The sequence below is a fragment of the Lepidochelys kempii genome, chromosome 2 (genome assembly GCF_965140285.1).
Source record: "Lepidochelys kempii isolate rLepKem1 chromosome 2, rLepKem1.hap1, whole genome shotgun sequence".
Classification (NCBI taxonomy): Eukaryota; Metazoa; Chordata; order Testudines; family Cheloniidae; genus Lepidochelys; species Lepidochelys kempii.
This window is the reverse complement of record NC_136381.1, coordinates 73,886,826-73,912,291: the sequence shown is the minus strand read 5'-3', so window position 1 is coordinate 73,912,291 and position 25,466 is coordinate 73,886,826. Positions and strand designations below refer to the sequence as shown.

The window sequence follows — 25,466 nt, the reverse complement described above, 5'->3', positions numbered from 1 at the left end:
GCTTTTTTGGGGGGCAACTCTTCAAACCAGGTTTCAAAAAATGTATTACTATGTTAGTATTATGATATAATAGGATTTTTAAGCATGGCTTTTCAATGGTTAGTGGCTTGAAATTAAAAAAAAAAAATTCTTTGGAATTAACTGTATTTGTGCTTTTTTGTAAGTACAATACTAGGGTAAAGAGAGCACCAATTTAAAACAAACCACGGGGAGGGGGAAATTCGGAAGCTCCACATGTAGCATGTTTTCAGATTATGTTGGAGAATTGTTATAATAGAAGCGATCTTTAACTGGAATTTAAACTTGTGCTGTCCTCTGATACCTACCAACTGTGCTAAATTAAATTCTGCTGGGTAAATGCATAACAGGAGAAAAAATTACATATGTTGTATTAATTTCATGTATTGTAGTAACTTACTGTTTAAAATGTAATGAGCTGCCCGTTATTTCTACTACCTGTGCTATTTCTAATCTTCTGTATTCTTTTACATTTTGCAAGAAAGTGCAAAGTATTGACATAAGGCCTGACCCTGCAACATGCCCGGCGCACTCAAATGCCCTTAAAGTCAATCTGAGGCTGTGTAGCACCTTGCAGGGTTGGGCCAAGAGTGAGAGTCCTTAAACCATTAGTAAAATAGGGTTATGGATGTCCAGCCAGTCTTAAGCGTTCGTTGTTGTGAATACATGTAAAAATTATGATTAGGGCTGTCGATTAATCGCAGTTAACTCACGTGATTAACTCAAAAAATTAATCGCAATTAATCGCAGGTTTAATCGCACTGTTAAACAATAGAATACCAACTGAAATGTATTAAATAGTGATTTCAATTACAACACAGAATACAAAGCGTACAGTGCTTGCTTTATATTTCTTTGATTACAAATATTTGCATTGTAAAATGATAAAAGAAATAGTATTTTTCAATTCACTTCATACAGGTACTGTAGTGCAATCTCTGTCGTGAAAGTACAATTTACAAATGTAGATTTTTGTTGTTGTTACATAACTGCACTCTAAAACAAGACATTATAAAACTTTAGAGCCTACAAGTCCACTCAGTCCTACATTTTTGTTCAGCCAATCGGTCAGACAAATTTGTTTACATTTACAGGGGATAATGCTGCCCACTTCTTATTTGCAATGTAACCAGACGGTGAGAACAGGCATTTGCATGACACTTTTGTAGCCAGCATTGGAAGATATATACATGCCAGATATGCTAAACATTTATATGCCACTACTGGCTTCTGCCACCGTTCCAGAGGACATGCTTCTATGCTGATGATGCTAGTTTAAAAAAAAAATGCATTAATTAAATTTGTGACTGAAATCTTCGGGGAGGAGAAGGGGCAGAATTGTATGTCTGCTCTGTTTCACCCGCTTTCTGCCATATACTTCACGTTATAGCAGTCTCAGCTAATGACCCAGCACATGATGTTCATTTTAAAAACACTTTCACTGCAGATCTGACAAAATGCAAAGATTTCTAAAGATAGCTGCAGCACTCGACCCAAGGTTTAAAAATTCAGAGTGCCTTCCAAAACTGAGAGGGATGAGTGTAGAGCATGCTTTCAGAAGTCTTAAAAGAGCAAGACTGTGATGCGGAAACTACAGAACCCAAACAACCAAAAAAGAAAATCAACCTGCTGCTGGTGGCACCTGACTCAGGTGATGAAAATGAACATGCTTTGGATCATTATCGAGCAGAACCCATCATCAGCATGGACACATGTTCTCTGGAATGGTGGTCAAAGCATGAAGGGGACATACGGATCTTAACTGCATCTGGCATGTAAATATCTTGCAACACCAGCTACAACAGTGCCATGCCAAACACCTGTTCTCACTTTCAGGTGACATTGTGAACAAGAAGCAGCCAGCATTATCTCCTGCAAATGTAAACAAACTTCTTTGTCTGACCGATTGGCTGAGCAAAAAAGTAGGACTGAGTGGCTCTAAAATTTTACATTGTTTTATTTTTGAATGAAGTTATTTTTTGTACATAATTCTAGATTTGTAAGTTCAACTTTCATGATAAAGAGATTACATTACAGTACTTGCATTAGGTGAATTGAAAAATACTGTTTTCTTTTGGTTTTTACAGTGCAAATATTTATAATCAAAAATATAAAGTGAGCACTCTACATTTTGTATTCTGTGTTTGTAATTGAAATCAATATATTTGAAAATGTAGAAAACATCCAAAATATTTAAATAAATGGTATTCTCTTATTGTTTAACAGTGCTATTAATCAAGATTAATTTTTTTAATTGCTTGGCAGCCCTAATTATGATTGATGGAGTGTGTGGGTGACATGCAACCAACCATTACAATGCAAGTAATGTATTTTGCCCTAAGCCCAAACTGTAACTTACAATAAGATAAATATTTGGATTATTCATTGGATACTTTTAAATGTGTGGGGGTTTGATTTAATTAGGTGGAAATGTATTTCTTCACTGCAACAGCCTCTGAGAGCATTTAAATCGAACAATAGAGCAAATATGTGGGATCTGATTCTCTACTTAAACACTGGTGCAAAGGGACTGTAAAACTGACCATCTGAGAATTCTATCAGTATAGAGGCAGTTTAGAAGCTGTACACTAGCCCCTTGCAGCTCCTGATGTAGGCAGTGTGGCCAAAGTGTGTCTACACTCTGGCTAATCTCAGCTGCAAAGGTACTGCAAAGGTTGCTTAAAGCTAGCTTTAAGCAATCTCCCCTCCATTTGTTCAGGTCCCACAGAAAGTACATTCCAGCCAGACCTGTTACGGGGCATAATATTTTGATAAAGTATTCATAAGAAATGCATCTCTAAAGAATCTGTCTTCAAAATATTCTAGGAATTTAGGAATTGCCATATTAGACGGGGGATATGGTGTATTATAATCCTCTCCAATAGTAATAGATGCTTCAGAAGGATTTTTCAAGCCCTGAAATGTACCTTAATAGCTTGAAACAGGCATACACACTTTTTTCTGAACTGCTTTGGTGATCACTTCATTCTCTAAAACAGCATGCTTGATAACTTGTCTTTTGTATCATAAGATGCTCCTTGGCATGCCTGTTGAACAATTTTTTGTACATTTCAGACTTTCCTTTTCTGATGCAGACCTGATTGGTTTTGGGCTGAAATGACTCAAGGTATATATCAAAAAAGAAAAGGAGTACTTGTGGCACCTTAGAGACTAACCAATTTATTTGAGCATGAGCTTTCGTGAGCTACAGCTCACTTCATCGGATGCATACCGTGGAAACTGCAGCAGATATATACACACAGAGATCATGAAACAATACCTCCTCCCACCCCACTGTCCTGCTGGTAGTAGCTTATCTAAAGTGATCATCAAGTTGGGCCATTTCCAGCACAAATCCAGGTTTTCTCACCCTCCACCCCCCCCACGCACAAACTCACTCTCCCGCTGGTAATAGCCCATCCAAAGTGACAACTCTCTTCACAATGTGCATGATAATCAAGGTGGGCCATTTCCAGCACAAATCCAGGTTTTCTCACCCCCTCACCCCCATACACATACAAACTCACTCTCCTGCTGGTAATAGCTCATCCAAAATGACCACTCTCCCTACAATGTGCATGGTAATCAAGGTGGGCCATGTCCAGCACAAATCCAGGCTCTCTAACCCCCCCCTTACCCCCACCCCCGGGGACACGGACACACACACACACACACACACACACACACACACTCACTCTCCTGCTGGCAATAGCTCATCCAAACTGACCACTCTCCAAGTTTAAATCCAAGTTTAACCAGAACGTCTGGGGGGGGGGGGTGGGGGGGTAGGAAAAAACAAGGGGAAATAGGCTACCTTGCATAATGACTTAGCCACTCCCAGTCTCTATTTAAGCCTAAATTAATAGTATCCAATTTGCAAATGAATTCCAATTCAGCAGTTTCTCGCTGGAGTCTGGATTTGAAGTTTTTTTGTTTTAAGATAGCGACCTTCATGTCTGTGATTGCGTGACCAGAGAGATTGAAGTGTTCTCCGACTGGTTTATGAATGTTCTAATTCTTGACATCTGATTTGTGTCCATTTATTCTTTTACGTAGAGACTGTCCAGTTTGACCAATGTACATGGCAGGGGGCATTGCTGGCACATGATGGCAAATATCACATTGGTATATCACATATATCACACCTGCACATCCACCAATGTGATATATGCCATCATGTGCCAGCAATGCCCCTCTGCCATGTACATTGGTCAAACTGGACAGTCTCTACGTAAAAGAATAAATGGACACAAATCAGATGTCAAGAATTAGAACATTCATAAACCAGTCGGAGAACACTTCAATCTCTCTGGTCACGCGATCACAGACATGAAGGTCGCTATCTTAAAACAAAAAAACTTCAAATCCAGACTCCAGCGAGAAACTGCTGAATTGGAATTCATTTGCAAATTGGATACTATTAATTTAGGCTTAAATAGAGACTGGGAGTGGCTAAGTCATTATGCAAGGTAGCCTATTTCCCCTTGTTTTTTCCTACCCACCACCCACCCCACCCCCCGCAGACGTTCTGGTTAAACTTGGATTTAAACTTGGAGAGTGGTCAGTTTGGATGAGCTATTGCCAGCAGGAGAGTGAGTGTGTGTGTGTGTGTGTCCCCGGGGGGGGGTAAGGGGGGGTTAGAGAGCCTGGATTTGTGCTGGACATGGCCCACCTTGATTACCATGCACATTGTAGGGAGAGTGGTCATTTTGGATGAGCTATTACCAGCAGGAGAGTGAGTTTGTGTGTGTGGTTTTTGGAGCGGGGTGAGGGGGTGAGAGAACCTGGATTTGTGCAGGAAATGGCCCACCTTGATTATCATGCACATTGTGAAGAGAATTGTCACTTTGGATGGGCTATTACCAGCAGGAGAGTGAGTTTGTGTGTAGGAGGGTGGAGGGTGAGAAAACCTGGATTTGTGCTGGAAATGGCCCAACTTGATGATCACTTTAGATAAGCTATTACCAGCAGGACAGTGGGGTGGGAGGAGGTATTGTTTCATGATCTGTGTGTATATAATATCTGCTGCAGTTTCCACGGTATGCATCCGATGAAGTGAGCTGTAGCTCACGAAAGCTCATGCTCAAATAAATTGGTTAGTCTCTAAGGTGCCACAAGTACTCCTTTTCTTTTTGCGAATACAGACTAACACGGCTGTTACTCTGAAAGGTATATATCATGTCCAAATGTTGAGAACATAAAAGTATCTTATTTATGCTTCCAAGTTGGGAGAAAATACAGAAAAGGATCACACATGGCCAAGACTATACATTTTATTAATATTCAACCATGCCCACTAAAGGTGTTTTGCATTTCTGTTTTTTTCTTTTTTGAAACAATATTACTCTTTCTATAAGAATGAATGTGGTGTGTTCAGTGGTTAAAATCAGCAACTTTTTTTATTTTGGTGGTGATGGCATTATCTATTAAAAATAATAATAATACAGTGTATTTAACATGTCTGTACACTTCAACTATAATGCTAAACTGTTACAATTGAATATACAGTTAATTTCATTCTATGGATTAATAGGTATGTCATAACTGCTCTTTAAGTAGCATCCTCCTGTTTAAGTAGTTTCATTGATAATTTTTTAATTTCGTTAGCATTTTTAAAAATGATGAAACGTAAAGCAAGACAATTTTTATTTATGCTGTTGTCAAATTCTATAAACAGATAACCTAATGGATAGTGCCTGATTAACCATTATTTGGGATTTCCTGATGTTAAGTGCTAATGTATTTTTTCTATACTAATTTATGACTTTCCATCATTTCTTATGGAAACAACCCAACCTCCTGCTTTTAAATATATACAGTGTGTATAATATATAAACATGGTTTGTAGTGTGTGTGTGTATATATACTGTACATCACAGATAAAAATGCATGTTGTATATCATATTTACCCTAAAATACCCCTAAGGAGGGGTTATGTAGACATAACCAAGGAAGATGTTTTCGTCAGCTGCATTCTGTGTGTATTTTTTTTCTTTCCACAGTGATCCTTAAGTTATGCATTTATAAGTAAGTCATTTAGTATGTTGGGTGTTTTCATTATGTGATAAGGTCATTCAGAGGATATGTAACTTTAAAAAAAAATGCATTAGTGGAAGAAAATAAAAGGTAGCCTGATTCCCTCTTGTTTTAGCTGGATAAAGATTCTCTAGGAAGTGATCCTGGTGCCTGTAAAGGCAGCTGTTACTGCCTGGACAGTCTTTGTTGGGAAGACATTGTGTTGAATCTTATGCAACAGACCTGGAAAATTCAATTTCTGGCATCCAGGATTAAGAACAACAACAACAAAATACTATGTACCTAGGATGAGCAGCTGAAAAAGTAGCATTATGGAATTTTGCAGCTCTTGCCCTAGAGAGAACCCAATTACATAATGCAGCATCACTTTTTTTTTTTTTTTTTTTTAAAGAAATATGGTGCCCAGAGGCCTCTGAAGGCCTTGTATCCCTTGTGGAAGGCAAACAGTTGGTTAGGAAGCAAAACTCCAAAACACAACTTGCAAGATTGGGCCTAGTAACCTGTGAATTTCTCATAGTAAAAAATGAATATCCTGAAGGTAGCAAAATCATAAAACACAATTATTACAGGGGGTAACTTATATGGTCTTATCCAAACTATACCACTATGTTTGACAAATAATTTTTTTTTTTTTTGACTGAATTTCAGTCAACTCTGAGATGGATATTTTTGGCAGCAGTTCAGTATTCAGCCATATTTTAAAGGAATATTCTCAAGTAATCTAACCACGGAATCTAGCTTTTACTAAAAAACATTTACCTTTTAAAAGGCATAACTTTTTAAAATAGAAATAACAAATTTTAAAAATGTGTTTTGTTAGTAAGGAGAAAAATGTGAAAATGCATAAAGTAAGCAAACTGGTGAAAAGTAAATTTTAGATTTTTAAAATTCAGTTTTAATAAACTTGAGGGTTACTATTAATACAAATAAGAAAATTTGTATTGTTTAAAAACATAAAGGGACCTTGTCAGGTTTTAAAATTAAGAACGGCTTGTGACGAGGAAAATGTTTTTCAGGGTTGCTGAGGACATTGGGAAAATGAACTGGTGCTCAGGAAAGTTGAAATTCTAGAGGACTCTTGAAACCTCCTTGGTCAGAGATATCATAGCCAACACATCAATGTTGCTTCTTTTTACACTGGCTATAGACATAGATTTTATTGTCCACTCTGAACCTTTTTGTTGTTTATCCTTTAAACTGACACCATCACACTAAAATTTGGGACCATACATTGTTAAATCAAAGTTTTCACTTTTCTGTTGCTTTGTCTGACACCCCAGCTTGAACAGCCTCGTGAATTTCACTTTTTTAATTATCCTGCCCTTATCAGCATGCTAGTTAATAGTACAGCATTTAGGGGAGGAAAGTGATAGAAGTGCTAAATATTATTAGGGGTTCATAATGGGGGATGGAGGTGAGACTATTCAAGTGTCTGTTGAAAAAAAAAATATTTCTGTTCAAAACTTAATTTCCTTGCTCTTCCATACTGGGTCTAAACACTAGTTTTTGTCCCTTTTTAAAGTTAAAGTTGAGACTTGATTTTTTTTTAATTTCAAGAAGATGTGTATATTCCTCAGACATTAATGAAGGTTCTTCTCTGCAAGATACCTATTTCTTGAGGGTTTTTGTTTTTGTGTCTTATGCATAGATACTCTGGTCAGTTTTGCATATTTCAGGCAGATCCTGACATTGGGGGCTGCAGGTATCTGGAACAGAGGTCATTAGTGGTGGGCTGTCTTTAAGGGGAACCTTGTTGCCTATGATATAGTCTGCTTGTGTGTTTCAAAGGAAAAAATAAAGCAATTCTCAGTGTTGGATTAAAGGCCTTCTAAATAGGCTGTTCTGTGGCTCAGACTGTGATAAAATGGGTATTTGAATTCCCTCATTCTGCTGGTAAATAGTGCATTCTATTTGTGGCACTCATTAAAATAACTTCTTTAAATGTTTTCCCCTGGCATAAGGAGGTTAAATACTTAATGTATCATGTTTGCTGAGGATGAGCAAAAGTGCATATGTGAAATGAGGAGGGGGGAATATTGTTTCCTATATTTGCCCTATTTTTAATTTCAGCATACATTACTAAATACTATAACGTGCCACAAAGAAAAGAGACATTAACAGAAATATGCAAGAAAGTTGTTTAGAGCTTTTGGGTGCCCTCTGAGATTGATGGGAAGACTCATATTTACTTAACGAACATTGAATCAGGCCCTGAAGATATAAAAATACCCTCCTTTCAGTTCAGTTCAAAACTGAACAAAATAGATTGCTAGGCATCACAGTAATAGGCTTTTCTATGTATAATTAATTATTCAGACTGCCAATACATTAGGCAAATAGTCTAAACTAATCTGATTATATTAACTGGTTTTCAATGCCTTCTATAAAGATCAAAGCTTAAATTTATTCATATTGTGTTTCTCTGATATAATTTATAATGAAGCAGTTAGCAATACTGGAGATGATGAACTTGAAATTTGAGTGGTATGATTTTTGGAAGTGGTGAGCATCCACAGCTCCTGCTGACTTCAATTAACTGAATTTGACTCTGTATCTAATTCAGAGCCAGTGTAGAGAACTGGTCACCAGATCATGAGCTCATGGTAACCTCTAAACATGTGTGTTGGTGTATTTGGAAAGACTGCAGCATTTTCACAGCATGTGGCTTCATTCCTAGTTTTGAGTATGAATTAAAATAATCCAGACCGGAACTCACGAAAATGTAGTGGCCAAATCTATGGCTGACATGATGCAGTACAACCTTTCAGCTAATCACAAGTAGGTGTTTAGCTATTTAGGCATCCAAAAGGACCCCAGGCTGCTAGATCAATTTAACAATCTGAGGACAGATGCCCTCATTGGTAGGAAGTGCTGTTGAGTACTCAAGTTCTTTGAGGGACTTCACTTTTCCTAGTAGTATCGCCTCTGTCTTGATGCTAGATTCAGCCTTAGCATTAGCCAGCTGCTCCATGTGCTGTTTTCAAAAAAATAGAAGCTCTTTGAGGCAGGGGCTATCTTTTTGTTTGGTGTTTGTGCAGTGCCTAGCACAATGGAGTCCTGTCTTTGACTGTGACTCCTATGCGCTATGATAACACAAATTAATAGTAATGCTGTTTATGTATGACATGAAGGAGATACAGAGCTGGATGTCTTGGTGTGCTTCTGGCACTTCAGGCGGTGTTGTCTTCAAAGTCTTGCTATGGCACTATGTAGATATTGAATAATATGGGGGAGAGGATTAAGTCTTGTGGGAGACTCTGTGAGGAAGGCTTGAGAGGTGAACTAGCATTTTCCCATAACAGCCCTCTAAATTCAATCTGAGAGGATGGACCTGACCCATTTTCCATTCATCTGTCCCACCTTTCAGAGGTAGGACAGGAATATTTGGTTTTCAACATTATTAAATTTGCAGTGAGGTCCAGCAAGATGAATGTGGGCACATTTCCCCTTGGCTGTGGACAGGAGAAAGTCACCACCTAAGAGCAACAATTGCTCTGTGTGCCCTAGCCTGAAGCCTGAGGGAGAAGAATCTAGGATACTGACGAGATGATACTTTTGCTAGATTCTTGATTAACTTGCTTAAAAAGGGAAGCGAGACATTAAGTGGTTTGAGTGATGGCTTCTTTAGCACTGGTTAGACTTCCATGTTTTTACATGGATGACAGATTCCCCTTGTTACTAGGGGCCCCATGAGATCTCTGTTTGTCTTTTACAGTCTAGGAAAGGCAAGTGTCGCAGGTGGTGGTTCTGATTAGAATGAGTACTTCCATAGCTACTATGTATGACTGGGCTGAAATCTTGAAAGGAGGGTTTTTGGTCTTATGGCTGGTTTGTTCCCCTTGGTGGCCATGAGGCCTTCCTGGATGTGAGAAATCTCAGTGAAATAAGATAGAACCTCTTTCTGGAAAAAATTGTGTTCCCAAATTGAATGGAGGCTGTCTGGTTTACAAGCAATTTACAGTTATTTTAATTTTGTTTTCTAAACGTTGTTTCTTTCCTCTTTACTTTCTATATATGTAGGATTATCTCTTAACATGACTGTCCAAACCAAAGAAATTTCTACCAAACCAGAAAAATCTCTGATCTTCTGCCCTGTATTATTGCCCTGAAGCAGCACATCTTATTTGCAATATTTAAACTTCATGCTCATACCAAAAGTGTTAATTTAACCATGTATTTATATAAAATTCAGCATCTTGTGTGAAACTCCACAGGATGAGAATTTTTACCACAAATTTCTTGTTTGATTTTTTTTTTCCTTCAAAAAACACGGTTTGCCATTTGAAATACTGGAAGAACCTGGTTGCAGATTTTCATGCTATTGTGATGTTTGTAGATGTTTCTAGATAATGAGATGTTTTTGTCACTATTATTGATGATATTTACATTTTTCTGTTAAATTGTCACTCAGAATGTGGGTATTTAACATTGATTTGTTGTTTTTAAATCCCATAATAATCTTAACCTGATTGGTAATGTAACAGATTGGGGTTTTAGTGACATCTTGAATAGATAGAGTATAAAATTCAAGTTCTCCATTAAACTGTTTTGCTTTCAATCTGTCAGAGTTATAAGCTTCTAGCACTGGTGACTGACAGTAATGAACATAGCTTCCCAGCAGTTTAAAAAAAATACAATATAGTTGAAAACATACTGGATTATCTTCTTGAATTTGATTGAAACTTCTTTGTTATACAAATAACATAACAAAGTTACATGTCAACCTCCAGTGCTCTATTGTATTCAGGAAACAATTCCGCATTCCTTTTGTGATTTATGATCTAGACTGTATGGTGTCAAGGTTCCTTCCCCACTCTGAACTCTAGGGTACAGATGTGGGGACCAGCATGAAAGACCCCCTGAACTTATTCTTACCAGCTTAGGTTAAAAACTTCCCCGAGGCACAAACCTTGCCTTGTCCTTGAACGGTATGCTGCCACTACCAAGCGTTTTAAACAAAGACCAGGGAAAGAGACCACTTGGAGACGTCTTCCCCCCGAAATATCCCCCCCCCCAAGCCCTACGCCCCCTTTCCTGGGGAAGGCTTGATAATAATCCTCACCAATTGGTACAGGTGAACACAGACCCAAACCCTTGGATCTTAAGAACAATGAAAAATCAATCAGGTTCTTAAAAGAAGAATTTTAATTAAGGAAAGGTAAAAGAATCACCTCTAAAATCAGGATGGTAAATACCTTACAGGGAATCAGATTCAAAACATAGAGAATCCCTCTAGGCAAAACCTTAAGTTACAAAAAGACGCAAAAACAGGAATATACATTCCTTCCAGCACAGCTTATTTTACAAGCTATTAAAAGAAAATCTAATGCATTGTCTAGCTAGATTACTTACTAACTTTACAGGAGTTGTAAGGCTTGCATTCCTGATCTGTTCCTGGCAAAAGCATCACACAGACAGCCCAAACCCTTTGTTCTCCCCTTCTCTAGATTGGAAAGTATCTTGTCCCCTCATTGGTCATTTTGGGTCAGGTGCCAGCAAGGTTACCTTAGCTTCCTAACCCTTTACAAGTGAAAGGGTTTTGCCTCTGTCCAGGAGGGATTTTATAGCACTGTATACAGAAAGGTGGTTACCCTTTGTCAAGGTTCCTTCCCCACTCTGAACTGTGGGGTACAGATGGGGGGACCTCCATGAAAAATCCACTAAGCTTATTTTTACCATCTTAGGTTAAAACTTCCCCAAGGTACAAACTATTTTACCTTTTGCCCTTGGACTTTATTGCTGCCAACACCAAGCATCTAACAAATATATAATCGGGAAAGAGCCCGCTTGGAAACATCTTCCCCCCCCCAAAATCCTCCCAAACCCTACACCCCCTTTCCTGGGGAAGGCTTGATAAAAATCCTCACCAATTTGCATAGGTGAACACACCCAAACCCTTGTATCTTAAGAACAATGAAAAAGCAATCAGGTTCTTAAAAGAAGAATTTTAATTGAAAAAAAAGTAAAAGAATCACCTCTGTAAAATCAGGATGGTAAATACCTTACAGGGTAATCAGATTCAAAACATAGAGAATCCCTATAGGCAAAACCTTAAGTTACAAAAAGACACAAAAACAGGAATATACATTCCATTCAGCACAGCTTATTTTATCAGCCATTTAAACAAAACCAAATCTAACGCATATCTAGCTAGATTACTTACTAAGTTCTAAGACTCCATTCCTTTTCTGTTCCTGGCAAAAACATCACACAGACAGCGAGAACCTTTGTTTTTCCCCCCCCCCTCCAACTTTGAAAGTATCTTGTCTCCTCATTGGTCATTTTAGTCAGGTGCCAGCGAGGTTATCCTAGCTTCTTAACCCTTTACAGGTGAAACGGTTTTTCCTCTGGCCAGCAGGGATTTTAAAGGTGTTTACCCTTCCCTTTATATCTGACACCCTTCCCTTTATATTTATGACATATGGGTATAATGATGCACAGTTACTATTATCTGTATTACAATAGTACCCAAGGAAGACTATGTACTGTTGTGCTTGATGTAAAGGCATGATCCCTGCCTCCCAAATTCTTATAATCTAAGAAGATAAGTGATATATGGAGGGTGAGGGAGATGGGTACAATTAAGTGTATACAGTTTTTATATGTACACTGTATGTTTCTTAGAAAACATCTCACCTGATTTGAACTGGGGTGCCAAGCAACTGAGCAGCTGTCTGGTGTCTGTACACCTTCCGGTGCAGAAAGCTCAAATTCCACAGGAGAGTCACCTAGATAAAATGGCAATTGGGCACTTCATACCTACAGAGATAGCTGTTGGTGTGCCATCAGAATTATGAGAGTGAACCTTGAGTGGTTCAATATTCCCTAAATCAAAAGTTAGAATTATAGCCTCCTAATCGGGGGTTCTAATGTGTAATAAATCTTTTTGTTTAATGTCTGGAACCTGTTTTATTTCTATATTTTCAAAGTGAACATGTGAAATCATGGCAACAGAACATATATGCAAATCAAGAGTGAAATACTCCCCCCACCACCACACACAGACTAACATTGGCAATGGTCCGTCAACTTCCTTTTCCCACCAACTGGCAAGACTGTCCCACAGTTGCTTGGCCATATCAACTCACCCATCCACCACACCCCACTAATGGTTTGGATCAGTGAGTAGCAGTAGTTCAAGTGCCTCTTTACAGGTCTGCCTCCAGTTCCAAGAGAGGTGCTTTGCCTGGAGGCACCACCACCTGACCCAGCTTAGCAATTCAGCTTTGGGTATGCAGGGCCTCACCGGAGCTGTCTGTCCTCTGTGTTGCCTCTCAAAGAGAAGTTTTCTCAATCTGTGTTATCACTTGCTGCAGAACCCCTGTGTGAATGGGAGACAAGAGAACTTAGGATCCTAGCTTCTTGGAAATGAGCTCCTTCCTCTCTCAGGGAGCAGAGTAGCCCCCAAAGTTCATGTATATTTATGGTGATGTCAAGTTTCTGTAAAGGAATTATGGTAGCCTATGCACTCTGTGGCAGCACTTTTTCCTTTGGGGATTCTGACCTTAAGGTTACACAAGCAAGTCTTCATTCTCCTTCCAGAAATTTCTCTTCTGCTCTATTGTGAGGGATTTCAACATCTAATATTGTGGAGGCAATGATGGTAGAATTCACCAGTGATCACCTTCCAGAATTCAGTGAGGAGTCAGCTTTGGAGGAAGGCCTAAGATCAAGGAGAGAGCTCCAAAATCCATGCTGGGAAAAGAGAGAATCTGTCATAGAAAGCAGTAGAGCTCTTCTTCCTCATTCATACTATGCAAGACAAAGATGTGTACCCTAAAAGGACCTTTATTTGAATAAAAGGGAAAATTCATGCTCACCGATGTTAGAAAAAGCAAAGTAGATGGTTTAGTTGTCTAATCATGAGTTTTGAAACATTCTAGACTCTTTAGGACTCAAGTTTGAATTCTGACATGGATGAAAAAGCCCTTCATCCTCCCAGCAGAGATCAAACTGAGCTCTGTGCAGTGACTTTGGTCACTAAGAAATTTCTTAATTAAAAATTTCCATAGGTTCATGTGGAAGCATATTACAGGGCCTAACCAGTCCTCCAAAGAACTGCCTATCCGAAGGAATTAAGCAGAGTTTTAATTTCAGAAAATGGACATAAAAACATTGGCCAACTGAGAGTCCCTCGAAAGCACTACTCCTGTAGTGGGTAGAAAAGCCCTTTCAAAGTGTTGAATGTTCTCTGTTGCATTACAATTTTTACATCTGCACTGCACTGTGTGGCTTCATTAATTTGCCACACAGTTCACCAGCTTTTGGAGGGGTTATGTCTAGATTTAAGTCTGACTGGAAAAGGGGTTGTGAACCTAAAACACCACCTGTTGGCTCTGCAATGAGATAATATGGAAAAGTTACAGCAGATTTGTTCAGATTTGGCATGCATGCTTCCTGGTCAAGCTCTCAGTGACACAAACAAGCCAGATCTATGTACGGTCACAATAAACCAAACCCACAACATAAGTCAGCCAATCTCCGCTGAACAGGTAGAGTACACCCCCCTGGTGTATTTTTCCATCTTTACCCTTCATTGGGTAGCAAAGTGACTAGCGTGTTCTGTCTCAAATAGTTCTTGTCAACACTCCAACGATTCTTGGGGTTTTGGAAATGTCGTCCCTTCTTTCCTGTAAGAGGTACATGGATAATAGTGAAGAGCAGATGCTGCTGACAGAAGAAAGGCCTGATTTGATTCATTTTCTGGATCCTAGGAGGCATTGCAGCAGCAAGTGAGATGGCTTAGCAAACTCTAATTGCAGAAAGGAGGAGAGAGAATGTCAAGCACCCCATGAGAGTTTGGATTATTTACCTTCACACAGTAGAGTTTACAAGAAGTGGCTACAGGAGAAAACATACGGGTAACAGTGCCCCCAATATGTACTGTCCTGTTCCTCCTAGATCGCAGGCAACTTCTTTTAACTCTGATTAGCATCAAACTGTAGATAAACAAAAAAATTGAAGTGTGTAGGTCTTTCTAGAGAGTAAATTTCTTCAATTGTGGAAAATTGGGGAGTAAAAAGTCTATTTACTGATGTGTGCACCTCTCCATTGTAGTTTCTGAGTGCCTCACAAATACTGATGAATTCATCTTTGTAACACTCCTGAGAGATAGAAAAGTGCTATCTCCATTTTACAGCTGGTGTCTGAGGCACAGAATAAATTATTTGGGCTAAGGTCACACAAGAAGTTTAAGCTAGCTCTATCTTTCTTTTTGTGACTGCTGCTCAGAAGGGTGGTGGTCAATAAGTTAAGCAGATACTAGAATCATGAGATGAGAAAATATTTTATTTGTGGAGTTGGGGAGGCAGAATGGTCTTGTGGCTCATACCCTGGACTGGACATCAGAAGACCTAGATTTTGTTCCATTTCTAGCTATGTAAACATACCCCATTCCCTTGTGCATCTGTCATAGAACATTTTCTTACGCCCCTTTCTCTAGGTCAGAATATGTAGACTTCAACCATTTTATATCTCAGAGGGGTTCTGAGAGACTCAATTCACTAATACTCACAAAGTGCACTTAGCTAATTAGATGCAAGTTGCTACTGAACTGCAAAGCCTTATTTTAAAAACAATAAAGTGAGTTTAGTACTTATGAAAGATGCTCACAAAATGAAGGGGGTAAGGGAATGAGTGGCCTTTTCATTTATTTCTCTATTTAAGAAAATGTTTTCACGTAATCATAGCCAAGAAGGGAGGCAACTGGACAACTAACCTTTTTATTCAATGTCACTTCCCTGGAAATGCTTATATCTTACTGAGCATACAAATAGTGTAACCCATTGTTCAATCTGTACAATTTGGAAGGAAAAGGCGGGTTAAAGACTTTGCAAGGGATTTTGGGGTACCCTCTTCAGGGGAAATTGCTTGCAAATATCTGACCATGTTGTATTCTAAAGTCAAAAATGTTCTCTCCAGAAATATTTTATGAGCCCAAGAAATAAGTAATCTCTGTCAGGGATGATTTAGCAGTAAATGATGTCTTATGCTAACCAGGAATTATTTGTTTAGCACCATAGATGTGCACTGTATTTAAGGGATATATAAACTAGAGGCAAAGGCATAATTTTATATAGTTTATGCTTTGTGTAAATGCATTAACTAAAACTGGGGAAAACACAGTAAAACTTTTGAGGCCATTATGATAGAGATAAAGCCACTGCTGCCATTCAATATTTAATGCTACTTAATAGCCTTCTATAGCACTTTGCTTCTTCTGAGTGCAAACATTGACTCAGATGTACATGGGACTGATGGCTGAGTAATATCTGCCCTATTAGGCCTCAAAATAACTAAATTGCATGATTTCAGCAAACATTCTTTAGTGCTGGGCTCTGCCTGGGCCCACCTGGAGGGAGATTATAGTGCCACCAGACCCTATGGTTGTGTATATGTCAGATTTTAGAGCCTTTTCCCAATAAGTTATTGGTCAAAAAATCTTGCCCAGGATGGTAGTGTCCTAAAGTTGGTTTTACTATGTGATGATGCCTGTTAGGCGATTGCTCTGAAATGAGTTGGTGACCTCAGATGACTTCACAAGTATTCCCCCTGTGAAAATCTTCACTACAGTTGATGCTTATTGGGAGCCCCTTCTTCTCTCAGCAGAGACCAAGAGTTACATAGACCTGAAGAGACTGCCAATGGGATGGTCCCTTCAAGTCAGGGATGGGGCGGGGTGGGGATATGTGCAATGCCAATAGCACAGCTGTAGCATTGCCGTGGACAATAGAAAACTTCAGTTTTCAGAGCTGAGAGTCTGGAACCTTCATGAGCACTGAATTCACAAGAGAGGAGGAAAAACACCTTTCTTTTTTTTGGTGCTTGGATACAGAAATACTACTACTTGGCCCTACTTGTTAAAAAGTTTTGACATCCCTCTGAGTGTTTGTTATGTTGTATCTACTATAAAATATATTTTAAAGTAGCACTATCTAGCTCCTTAGCCCAAAGGAAGATTGCTTTTTGTGAGTAGATGTAGTCTTCTGCTTAATATATCAGGTTTGTGTGGTTTGGTGTCTCTTTCAGTCACAGGTAGTAATCAAAACATGCATAACTTTTTGCAGGAAGCAATTTGACAAACCACCCTGAGCTCACTGCAAAGGACTAATGTTACTATTCCATCTTTAGAACTGACTGGGATCGATGGCTGTTGATGGGGCTAATTGGAACAGGAGTAGGAATGCTGGGATTCCTGACACACCAGATAATTGACTATCTCATCAAACTAAAATGGGAACTGGTGAAAAATTACCTCCAGGTGAGCAGAGGAAAAATAAATTGGCCTCTTTTTACTTTGTTCTGATTGGTAATAAAACTCCATGAGCGTGAAGTTTTTACTCAGCTACTCTACTGGCATCTTTTGTAAATGATATTTTTGCTGAAGAATTTCTTCCTAAAGCCTTGAATGAAGCATCTGCTGACTCATTGGGAAATACAATAGCTGACATTCAGTACATGATAAGCAGTTGGTTTAGCAACTCTTCTGCATATACAGGCCACTATTCGGTAAATGCGATCATAACAAACTATTCTGGACTGATCTGCAGATCTGAAAGGAGAATGAAGCTAGGTTTAATTTTCTAGAAAGCTGTTTCCATCAATCACTGTCTCAAAAGACTTCTATTTCTATTAACCAAAATTTAAGAGATTTCCCCACGTCTTGAAAAAGTAACACTATGCATGTCAGTTACTATATACCTCTGTAGCAAATTATGGGCCCAGTTATACAACCCACTACTCTCATGAGTAATCACATGGCCAATGTGATTTATTGCATGAGTAAGGATAGCTGGTTTGAGAGTCAAATTTGCATCTGAATTTTAATACATTGTGTCTTGAAATTGGAACTAAATATGTACATGCCTATGGTAGCAGTTATAAATACAGTTCATCTGCATAACGGATAATACAAAAGCAACTAGAAGGGTGACTTGGATGCCTATGCTTCAGGTTTGTAATGGTTACATACGCTGGAACCAAAGGTACAAATCCTGGTGGAGTTAACTCAGGCTCAGTCTTTCTAAGACAGACAAACTGAGTACCATGCAGTTTATTGTGTGCTTATTTATTTTATTTATTTATTTATAGATAGATTGATAGATAGGAGGAGATGTGGACCTGATGGATGGGAAAGAAGGAAGCTGGTTGTTAGTACTTGGCAAGCCCACAGTTAAGAGGTTCATAACAGGAAAGGAGCTTTGCCATCTTGAGCAGAAACATCTAGACATTCTAGGCTGGACTTCGATACCTGAGCACAATGATCATGGGTAGAGACAGGTGTTCAGATATCAGTGATGAGCATGGTATGAATACCTAATGTGTTTGTTGTCTCTTGAGAAGTCAGGACTTTGAAATAATGCTTTCAAGGCCTTCTCACTTTGAGCACCCCAGGAAAATGCAGAAGTGGACTTGACATCTACAGGAGATGGGGGATGAGAAGATCAGTGTACCTCTGAGATATGAGAAGAATTAAAATGGATTCCAGTAGTATGACCTATATGATGCTCTGAGTCCAAATCTGCCAAAAAACTAGACTTTGTCCCCAGGGTATTGTAACCGTCATTGTACTGGATCACACAAATTTCCACTGTGTGTGTCACTGCTTCCAAACAGTAGGCAGAACTCAGCCCACTGTCCTGGTGGTGGTGGTGGCGTTGCATTACAGTAGTGCCAGAGACCACACTAAGATCAGGGTCCCTTAGTGCTAGTTGCAGTACAAACAAGTATTGAGACGGTTCCTGCCATAAAGACCCCACAACCTACCTTCATTCTCCAACTAGAGAGCAGCTGAGTTCACTTCTGTGTACCTTGCCTTCCAGTTTTGCTGCTCTGTACAGTACACTTAAAAAAAAGACCTGACATGAAGTGCAGACAGGAAGGCTGATGTGGCCTGCTGTACCACTATGATTTGGGAAACAAAGAGGACAGCTTTGGCTTGCATACACAGTGAATCAAAGCCCAACAGCTGGGAATTTTATAAGGTACCTGGGTGCTGATGTGCTTGTGATGAGTTCTGGAGACAGCATGACTGTGGTTAATCCAAACACAAACAGACCAAAAAACCCCAGCAGACTTGTTGGGGACACTGGGCACTACACTAGGTAACTCAGGAGGGTGGAAGACCACGAGTGTCGAGGAAACCCTCCTGCTCTAGGCCCGGATAAACCAAGGCCCCTTTGCTTCTTGAACCCTCTGTGATCCTGCATAACTCTGAGGAAGCTAGCACACAGACAGACAGGTTTGCACACGGCTCGCCAGCCAAGGCCAGCTTCGGCCTGGGAAACAGATAGATAAGGCAGAAATGTTTAGCAAAAACTAGTAACAAATAGGACCAAATAAGGCAAGGCTTGGGCAATGCTACTGAGGAAAAATACAACTGGCTGCTTTAGCTGATTGGCTACGGTATTGTACGGGGCAACAGGTAATTGGTTGCATAAGCTTGTGTAGTGAAGTAGGAAAAGGTATAAAATGTATACTGGAATCTGCTGCACTGCCGCAGGATTTGAGACAGCTCAGTCTCCTTGCACCCTATTTGGAGCTCCAAATAAATCTTTCTGCTTCTCCACTCCGTTGTGGTCATTGGCGTGACGCATACCGGGCAACAAACCCAGCTGTTGCTTGCCTTGGGCACTCTGTGCCGGCAACAGACTGAAACATGTTTAAATTGAAAAGACTGAGTGCAAGATATGTCACTTTATTAAACAAATAACAAGGGAACTACCTAGATGAATTTATGGTTAGCATTACTCAGTAAAATATAAAGAGTTAATTATTGTAATAGATTCAGGCCAAAGTTCAGGAAAGCTTCATTCAGTATACTACTTAAGCACATAAGCAATGGAGTCAATGGAACTTGACAGGTTTCAGAGTAACAGCCGTGTTAGTCTGTATTCGCAAAAAGAAAAGGCGTACTAGTGGCACCTTAGAGACTAACCAATTTATTTGAGCATAAGCTTTTGTGAGCTACAGCTCACTTCATTGGATGCATTCTGTCTTGATTTGGGGCCTTCAGGGAACACTAAAATACCGTTTGCTATGTTGTATGAGCCTGGGCAAATTGGTTTGGAAAACTAAGAGCCACTGTGAACCTTTGTCCTTATCTAAAACCCAGACTCAACCCCACATTTTTGAATAGTCTGCAACACTCTTTCCCCTGTTTTCATTCTTGTATGCTGTAAATTGTAGAACTTTCTACAGTGGGTTATGTAAGAAAATGGACAAATGAACAGGAAAATATATCTCTAAATATATATCACTATATAGTGTTGGCAGAGGGTTTGGGGCATACATGTACTTGTGTTCTATACCATTGCTGATGCTAATAAATTATTTGTAAAACTGGCAGAACAGCAACTTCCACATGACCTGGATTTCCATACTTGGGGCAGGGCTGGCCATGATTGTTGTATCTTCAGGGTTAGTGGTGGTAAGTATGTCTCTTACTCAAGTACTGTAAAATATCAGTGGAGTTCTGAGAGATGGAGGCTTAATTACAGAAAAGGAGTCTTAGAACATACACCCTGTATAGTCCTCACTGGGAAAAAGAGGCCCAACACAGTTCTATAATGCTGAGATCAGACAAATGCCTTGCTCTTGTGTTTTTTTGTTGTTGTTGTGGCAGTGCCTTCTAAGTGCTACTGTAGTTAAGCATGATCAGGATTTCCCTATGATTTCTGTTTTACTGGCTATGTAGGGAGTCTGGGATTGATATCCAGTCTGAGATCCAAATTCAGGCCCTGTGAGCACCTGCAATTCCTATGGAAGTCTCGGGCAAATTAAATGGTGGTGTAAATGGTTGTGTAAGTGGTTGTGTAAGTTATACTTTAGATATACATTGGTCATAAAATGGATACAAGTGGCAAATTAGTGTAATTTGCACAGAGTTGGTGCCTGATCCTAAAATAAACACTCACAATGACTTCAAATGGGGTTTGGCTCAGACTTCTGTGTAAAATGAACGTAACTTACATTTCCAGTTCTCCTTTGAGGCTCCATCTCCTCTACCAGACTGCAAAGCCAACACAGAAAGCTGGTTTCCCATCTACCATCTTACTGGGTTCAATTTAATCACAAGAAGGCAGCTAGTAGCCTCATAGGAGGGTGGGGGAGGGAAGAGAAAAATAAACATTTCATTGAACTTTCCAAAAAATCTAAGGAAAAGGTATATGTGGGGTACACATATCTATTCGCTTAATACAGAAGTCTTGAGCTATGTAGGAGGAGGAACTGAAAGAATGGATGACTTGATAGAACAAGTAACTGTAAGTTGTGAGAAGTTATGAACTGTTTGTGAAAGCTGCAGTTATTAGCTGCAGGTGGATCTGAATTCATGTATTTGGAAATAATTTTTGACTTTCTCTTTACAGTTCTTTTGGCCAGGAGGTGCACTGTATGGGCTTCCAGAAGTCATTGGGCTTCTGAATGGTGCTTCTATTCAACACATTTTTAATATCAAGACTTTTTTTGGGACGTTTGTTTCTTGTGTGCTGGCTGTGGCTTCTGGGCTCTTCTGTGGACTGGATGGCCCTATGATTCACTTGGGGTAAGGAACACCATGCAAGAGTTTAAACTATCAGGGGCTGATTGTCCATTGCTCTACATCTTGTGTAATCACTTACACCTGTGCAAAGTGGGTATAAAATGCTCAAATCAGAATTGTTTTCTTACACAAGTGGTGGCATTTTACACCCTCTTTTCATGGGGTAAATGCCTGCACAAGGTGCAAAAGAGTGGAAAATTGGATGCTCAGGTTCTGTAAGATCCCTAGATTACAAAGAAGACAACCCCCAGTTATAGTCAATAGTGACCACAGAATTGGTCAAAACTGCTTCTCTTTGCAATTCCCACAGGATAGTAGATTGCAAGTCAGAATAGAGCTGCAAATTATTTAAATCCCAGTGTGGTGTCAGATTTGTAGTTTGGGAAAATAATATCAGAATACGCTTTTGTTGAAAGAAACATTTGATTTATTTTTTTCCTATTTAAATAAAAAGAAACAAACAGAAATCTTCCCAGTCCTTCAGCTGGGTCTGTGGGAGAGGAATCCTCTCCTTTTATTTCCTCCTACTAAGCAGTCTCATGAGTAGAGGTGATTAAAATCAGGTTCTTTCTATGTGTGTAGTAACATTTCCTTTTTTGGATGACTTATTATTTTATTTCTGACTCTCCCCCACACCTTTTTTTTCCTGTAAAGTATTTATCCTTGAGGTTTGCTCTCCTCATCTCCATCAAACCCCTTTTCTCCACTCTTATCATTTTACTTGTACGTAGGTGCAGCAGCCCTCAAGGATGACTCAGGTTTTCAAAAATAAGAGAGTAAGGTTTAGTCAGAGGTGACCACAACCATTTCAGACAATGATTACTAAGGCCTAGCTCTCTTTTTTTAGATTTTTTTTTGTTTGCTTTACTTTCAGACTTTTGTCTCCAGGCGCTCAGTGGCTGCAGCTGTGATTCCACCCCCCCGTGTTTAGTTTTGTAATAATGATGCATGAACCAAAAAACTGCAATCAAATTTCCATAAAGAAAATCAGCATAGTATTAACTTAGTGCCTTAAAACGGTGGCATAAAGAACCAATTTAATTGAATTTATTTTTTAAAGTATCCAATTTTTATTGTACATCAACACACACAATTTTGTTAAAGAGTCTTGTACAGAGAATATAAATGTTTTCATGATTTTAAATTTCAATGAAAACTGTTTTCTTGGATTTAAATGCAGCCCTGAAGCATTGTCTGAGACATGGCATAGTAAATGAAATCACTATGCATCTTCCACTGGGAGTGAAACTGCATTGCTCTCAATGGTAATTAAACTTGAAATGGACTATAATTAAGGTTACCATTTTGTCACGCAAGATCTTCCAGAGACCTCCGTGACATTTTCTGCTTCAGCACCAGGGCAGTGTGGCTGGAGGTGTCAGTTGGCGGGGCCCCAGTAGTTCTCAGTTGCCAGCTCTCAGCCACCGCAGGTAGTGGGGAGACCCTTCAGCACCAAACCAATGCAGGTGGGTGGGAGCCTCCCAGTCACCGATGACAGTGGGGTTTCTGTGTCCCAGCCACTGTGGTTAATGAGGGGGGACCACGGAGCCCAAGCAGCTGTGGGTGCTGGACCCTCCTCACTTCCCATTTTGTCGTAGTTATTTCTAGTGAAAGTCAGGGACCAATCACAGGCTTTTGGGAATTTTTGGTCATTGCCCATGACCTGTCTGTGACTTGTACTAAAAATAATCGTGACAAAATCTTAGCCTTAACTATAATCCATTGTTGTATGCAGTGTACTTGTAGCCATGTTGGTCCCAGAATATTAGAGACATAAGGTGGGTGAGGTAATATCTTTTATTGGACCAACTTCTGTTGGTGAAAGAGATGAGCTTTTGAGACGCACAGAAGTTGGTCCAGTACAAGATAATATCTCAGCCACCTTGTCTGTTTCTGTCTCTCTCTCTCTCTAATCCATCATGTCAGTACTCTTAGGCAGATGTTAACATGCAGCTTGTCAAAGGAGCCTTTAGAGTCTTTCTTCACAGTACATGTTCTGAGGGGCCCTTTTAATCTCTGAATTATTAACTTGGAAGCCTTTGATAGCTTCCTCTCTTGTGTCAACAGGACTTTGCATACTGAAAAGCAAATGTGTTCTACAGTCCCATTTTACACTTGTTGAAGTCAATTTAGCTTTGCTGCTCTACAGCAGCTGAGGATCTGGCCCTTTTATCTTTAACTTCAGTTGATATGTGAATAGCATATTAAAAATAACACTAACTTTTATATCATTATTTTAGGGCAATAATAGGATGTGGCCTGACCCAGTTCAAGTCAGACACCCTTGGAATTCAGCTGCCCTTCTTCACCAGGTTTTGGAATTCAGCTGATAAGTATGTAACTGATCAAATGTAATTGTTAGAAAGTCTTTTGAGAGACAGTTGCCATATGCTGACTCTCAAATCAGATGTATCAAGGGGTTAATCAAAAAGCTAGGGCCTAATAGAATCTGGCAGAGTGTTGGAGTGAATGATCTAATAAGATTCTAATCATCTCTGATATCTCTGATCTTAGGCAGAAAATACACCCCTGAGTTTGGGGAAGTGAATGAGACTGGGAGATATTCCTGGCCCTCTCCATCAGAAAGTAATCTCTTCCTCCCCCTGTGATTTCCATTGCTGAGCTGTGCTGGGCTCTAGCAAATGTAGAGCCATAATTAAAACAACTTGTGATAAATAGGTATGCTGAATGCTTATGAAAACAGTGTGCTTAACGTTTGGGGCCTAATTCTCCATTGCTTTGTACCTCGTGTTGTCATTCACGCCGCTACAAAGTGAGTGTAAAATACTAGACTTTTGAATTTAGATTTGTCTAAATTAATACAACATTAAGATACTTCTATATTTAGTTAAAACCTTTTTTCTTCCTGGCTTTCCTAAGGATTCCACAGTTTCAGTTCAACCTACACACTGTGCATAGGAGGCACAGGTTTGTTTCCTCTTTTCCCCACTGTAAAATGATATAGACCGTTCATACTTTCTTTAATCCGAATCTTCTCTGCTTATGAACATCTACGGGCTGGATCCTGCAAACCTGCTTTTGTAAATATTCCCACTGAAGTCAAAGGGATTACTCACATGAGTAAGGATTACTTGCATCAGTAAGGATTTGCAGGGTCAGGCTCTGTCTTCTGGATATTGCTCATTAAAGTAATAAATAAAAAGCCCCATACTGTATTGTGTTTTTTGTGTTTTTTTTGTTTGTTTTTTTGTTCCCAAGGCAAGGGCAAAGCAGGGAAAACCCCTCATTTGCCAAAAGAAAAGGCCACTGTGAACGATCTGTGGCTCAAAGTATAATCATAAAGTACAGCTCGAACGATATGTGATATGCTTTGTCTTTTAACTTTCATCTTCAGTTAGTGAAATAAATCCTGAGACATGCCTATTAAAACAAATTGTTACTCATGGAAGAAATTAGTAATTGCTGTGAGAGGAGCAGTAAAAGATTTTGCTTTTGTTTTGTAATAATACAATATAAGGTAATTAGAGAACAATTGATTTACAGAGGCAGGAAAACTCCTGGGAGAAACATGTCATCTAGAAATCCTGTTTATACAGAAAGGATTAACTGTGAACAGCAAGCTCACTTTAGCTTCTCTTCCTTGTTGTCTTTTGGGATGTGGGCTGAGAAGCATGCTAACTTCTCTCTGGTGTATTTCTGGAGCAGCAAATAGGTTTGGTACACTTTTAAAAGTTTTTTTTTTTTAAAGTAAATGTTGTTGTTTCAGAGGTGAAGCAACATTTCAGTAAGTATTCAGGCATCATGTAACCCTTACTCCACTAGACAGCACTAGTTGATATGTATAAGGGCATGTCTACGCAGCAATAAAAAAAGCCCTGTGGCACTGAGTCTCAGAGTTGTCTGACTTGGG

The 25,466-nt window shown here is 39.3% G+C and overlaps 1 long non-coding RNA gene across 1 annotated transcript; it reads left to right on the top strand.

The window, feature by feature from the left end:
* The first annotated feature begins 17,198 nt into the window (after positions 1-17,198).
* Positions 17,199-21,593, top strand: LOC144930152 (uncharacterized). Its single transcript, XR_013635255.1, has 3 exons — positions 17,199-17,314; positions 20,402-20,482; positions 21,423-21,593. It is a non-coding gene; the product is annotated as an uncharacterized LOC144930152 (long non-coding RNA).
* The last annotated feature ends 3,873 nt before the right edge of the window (positions 21,594-25,466 follow it).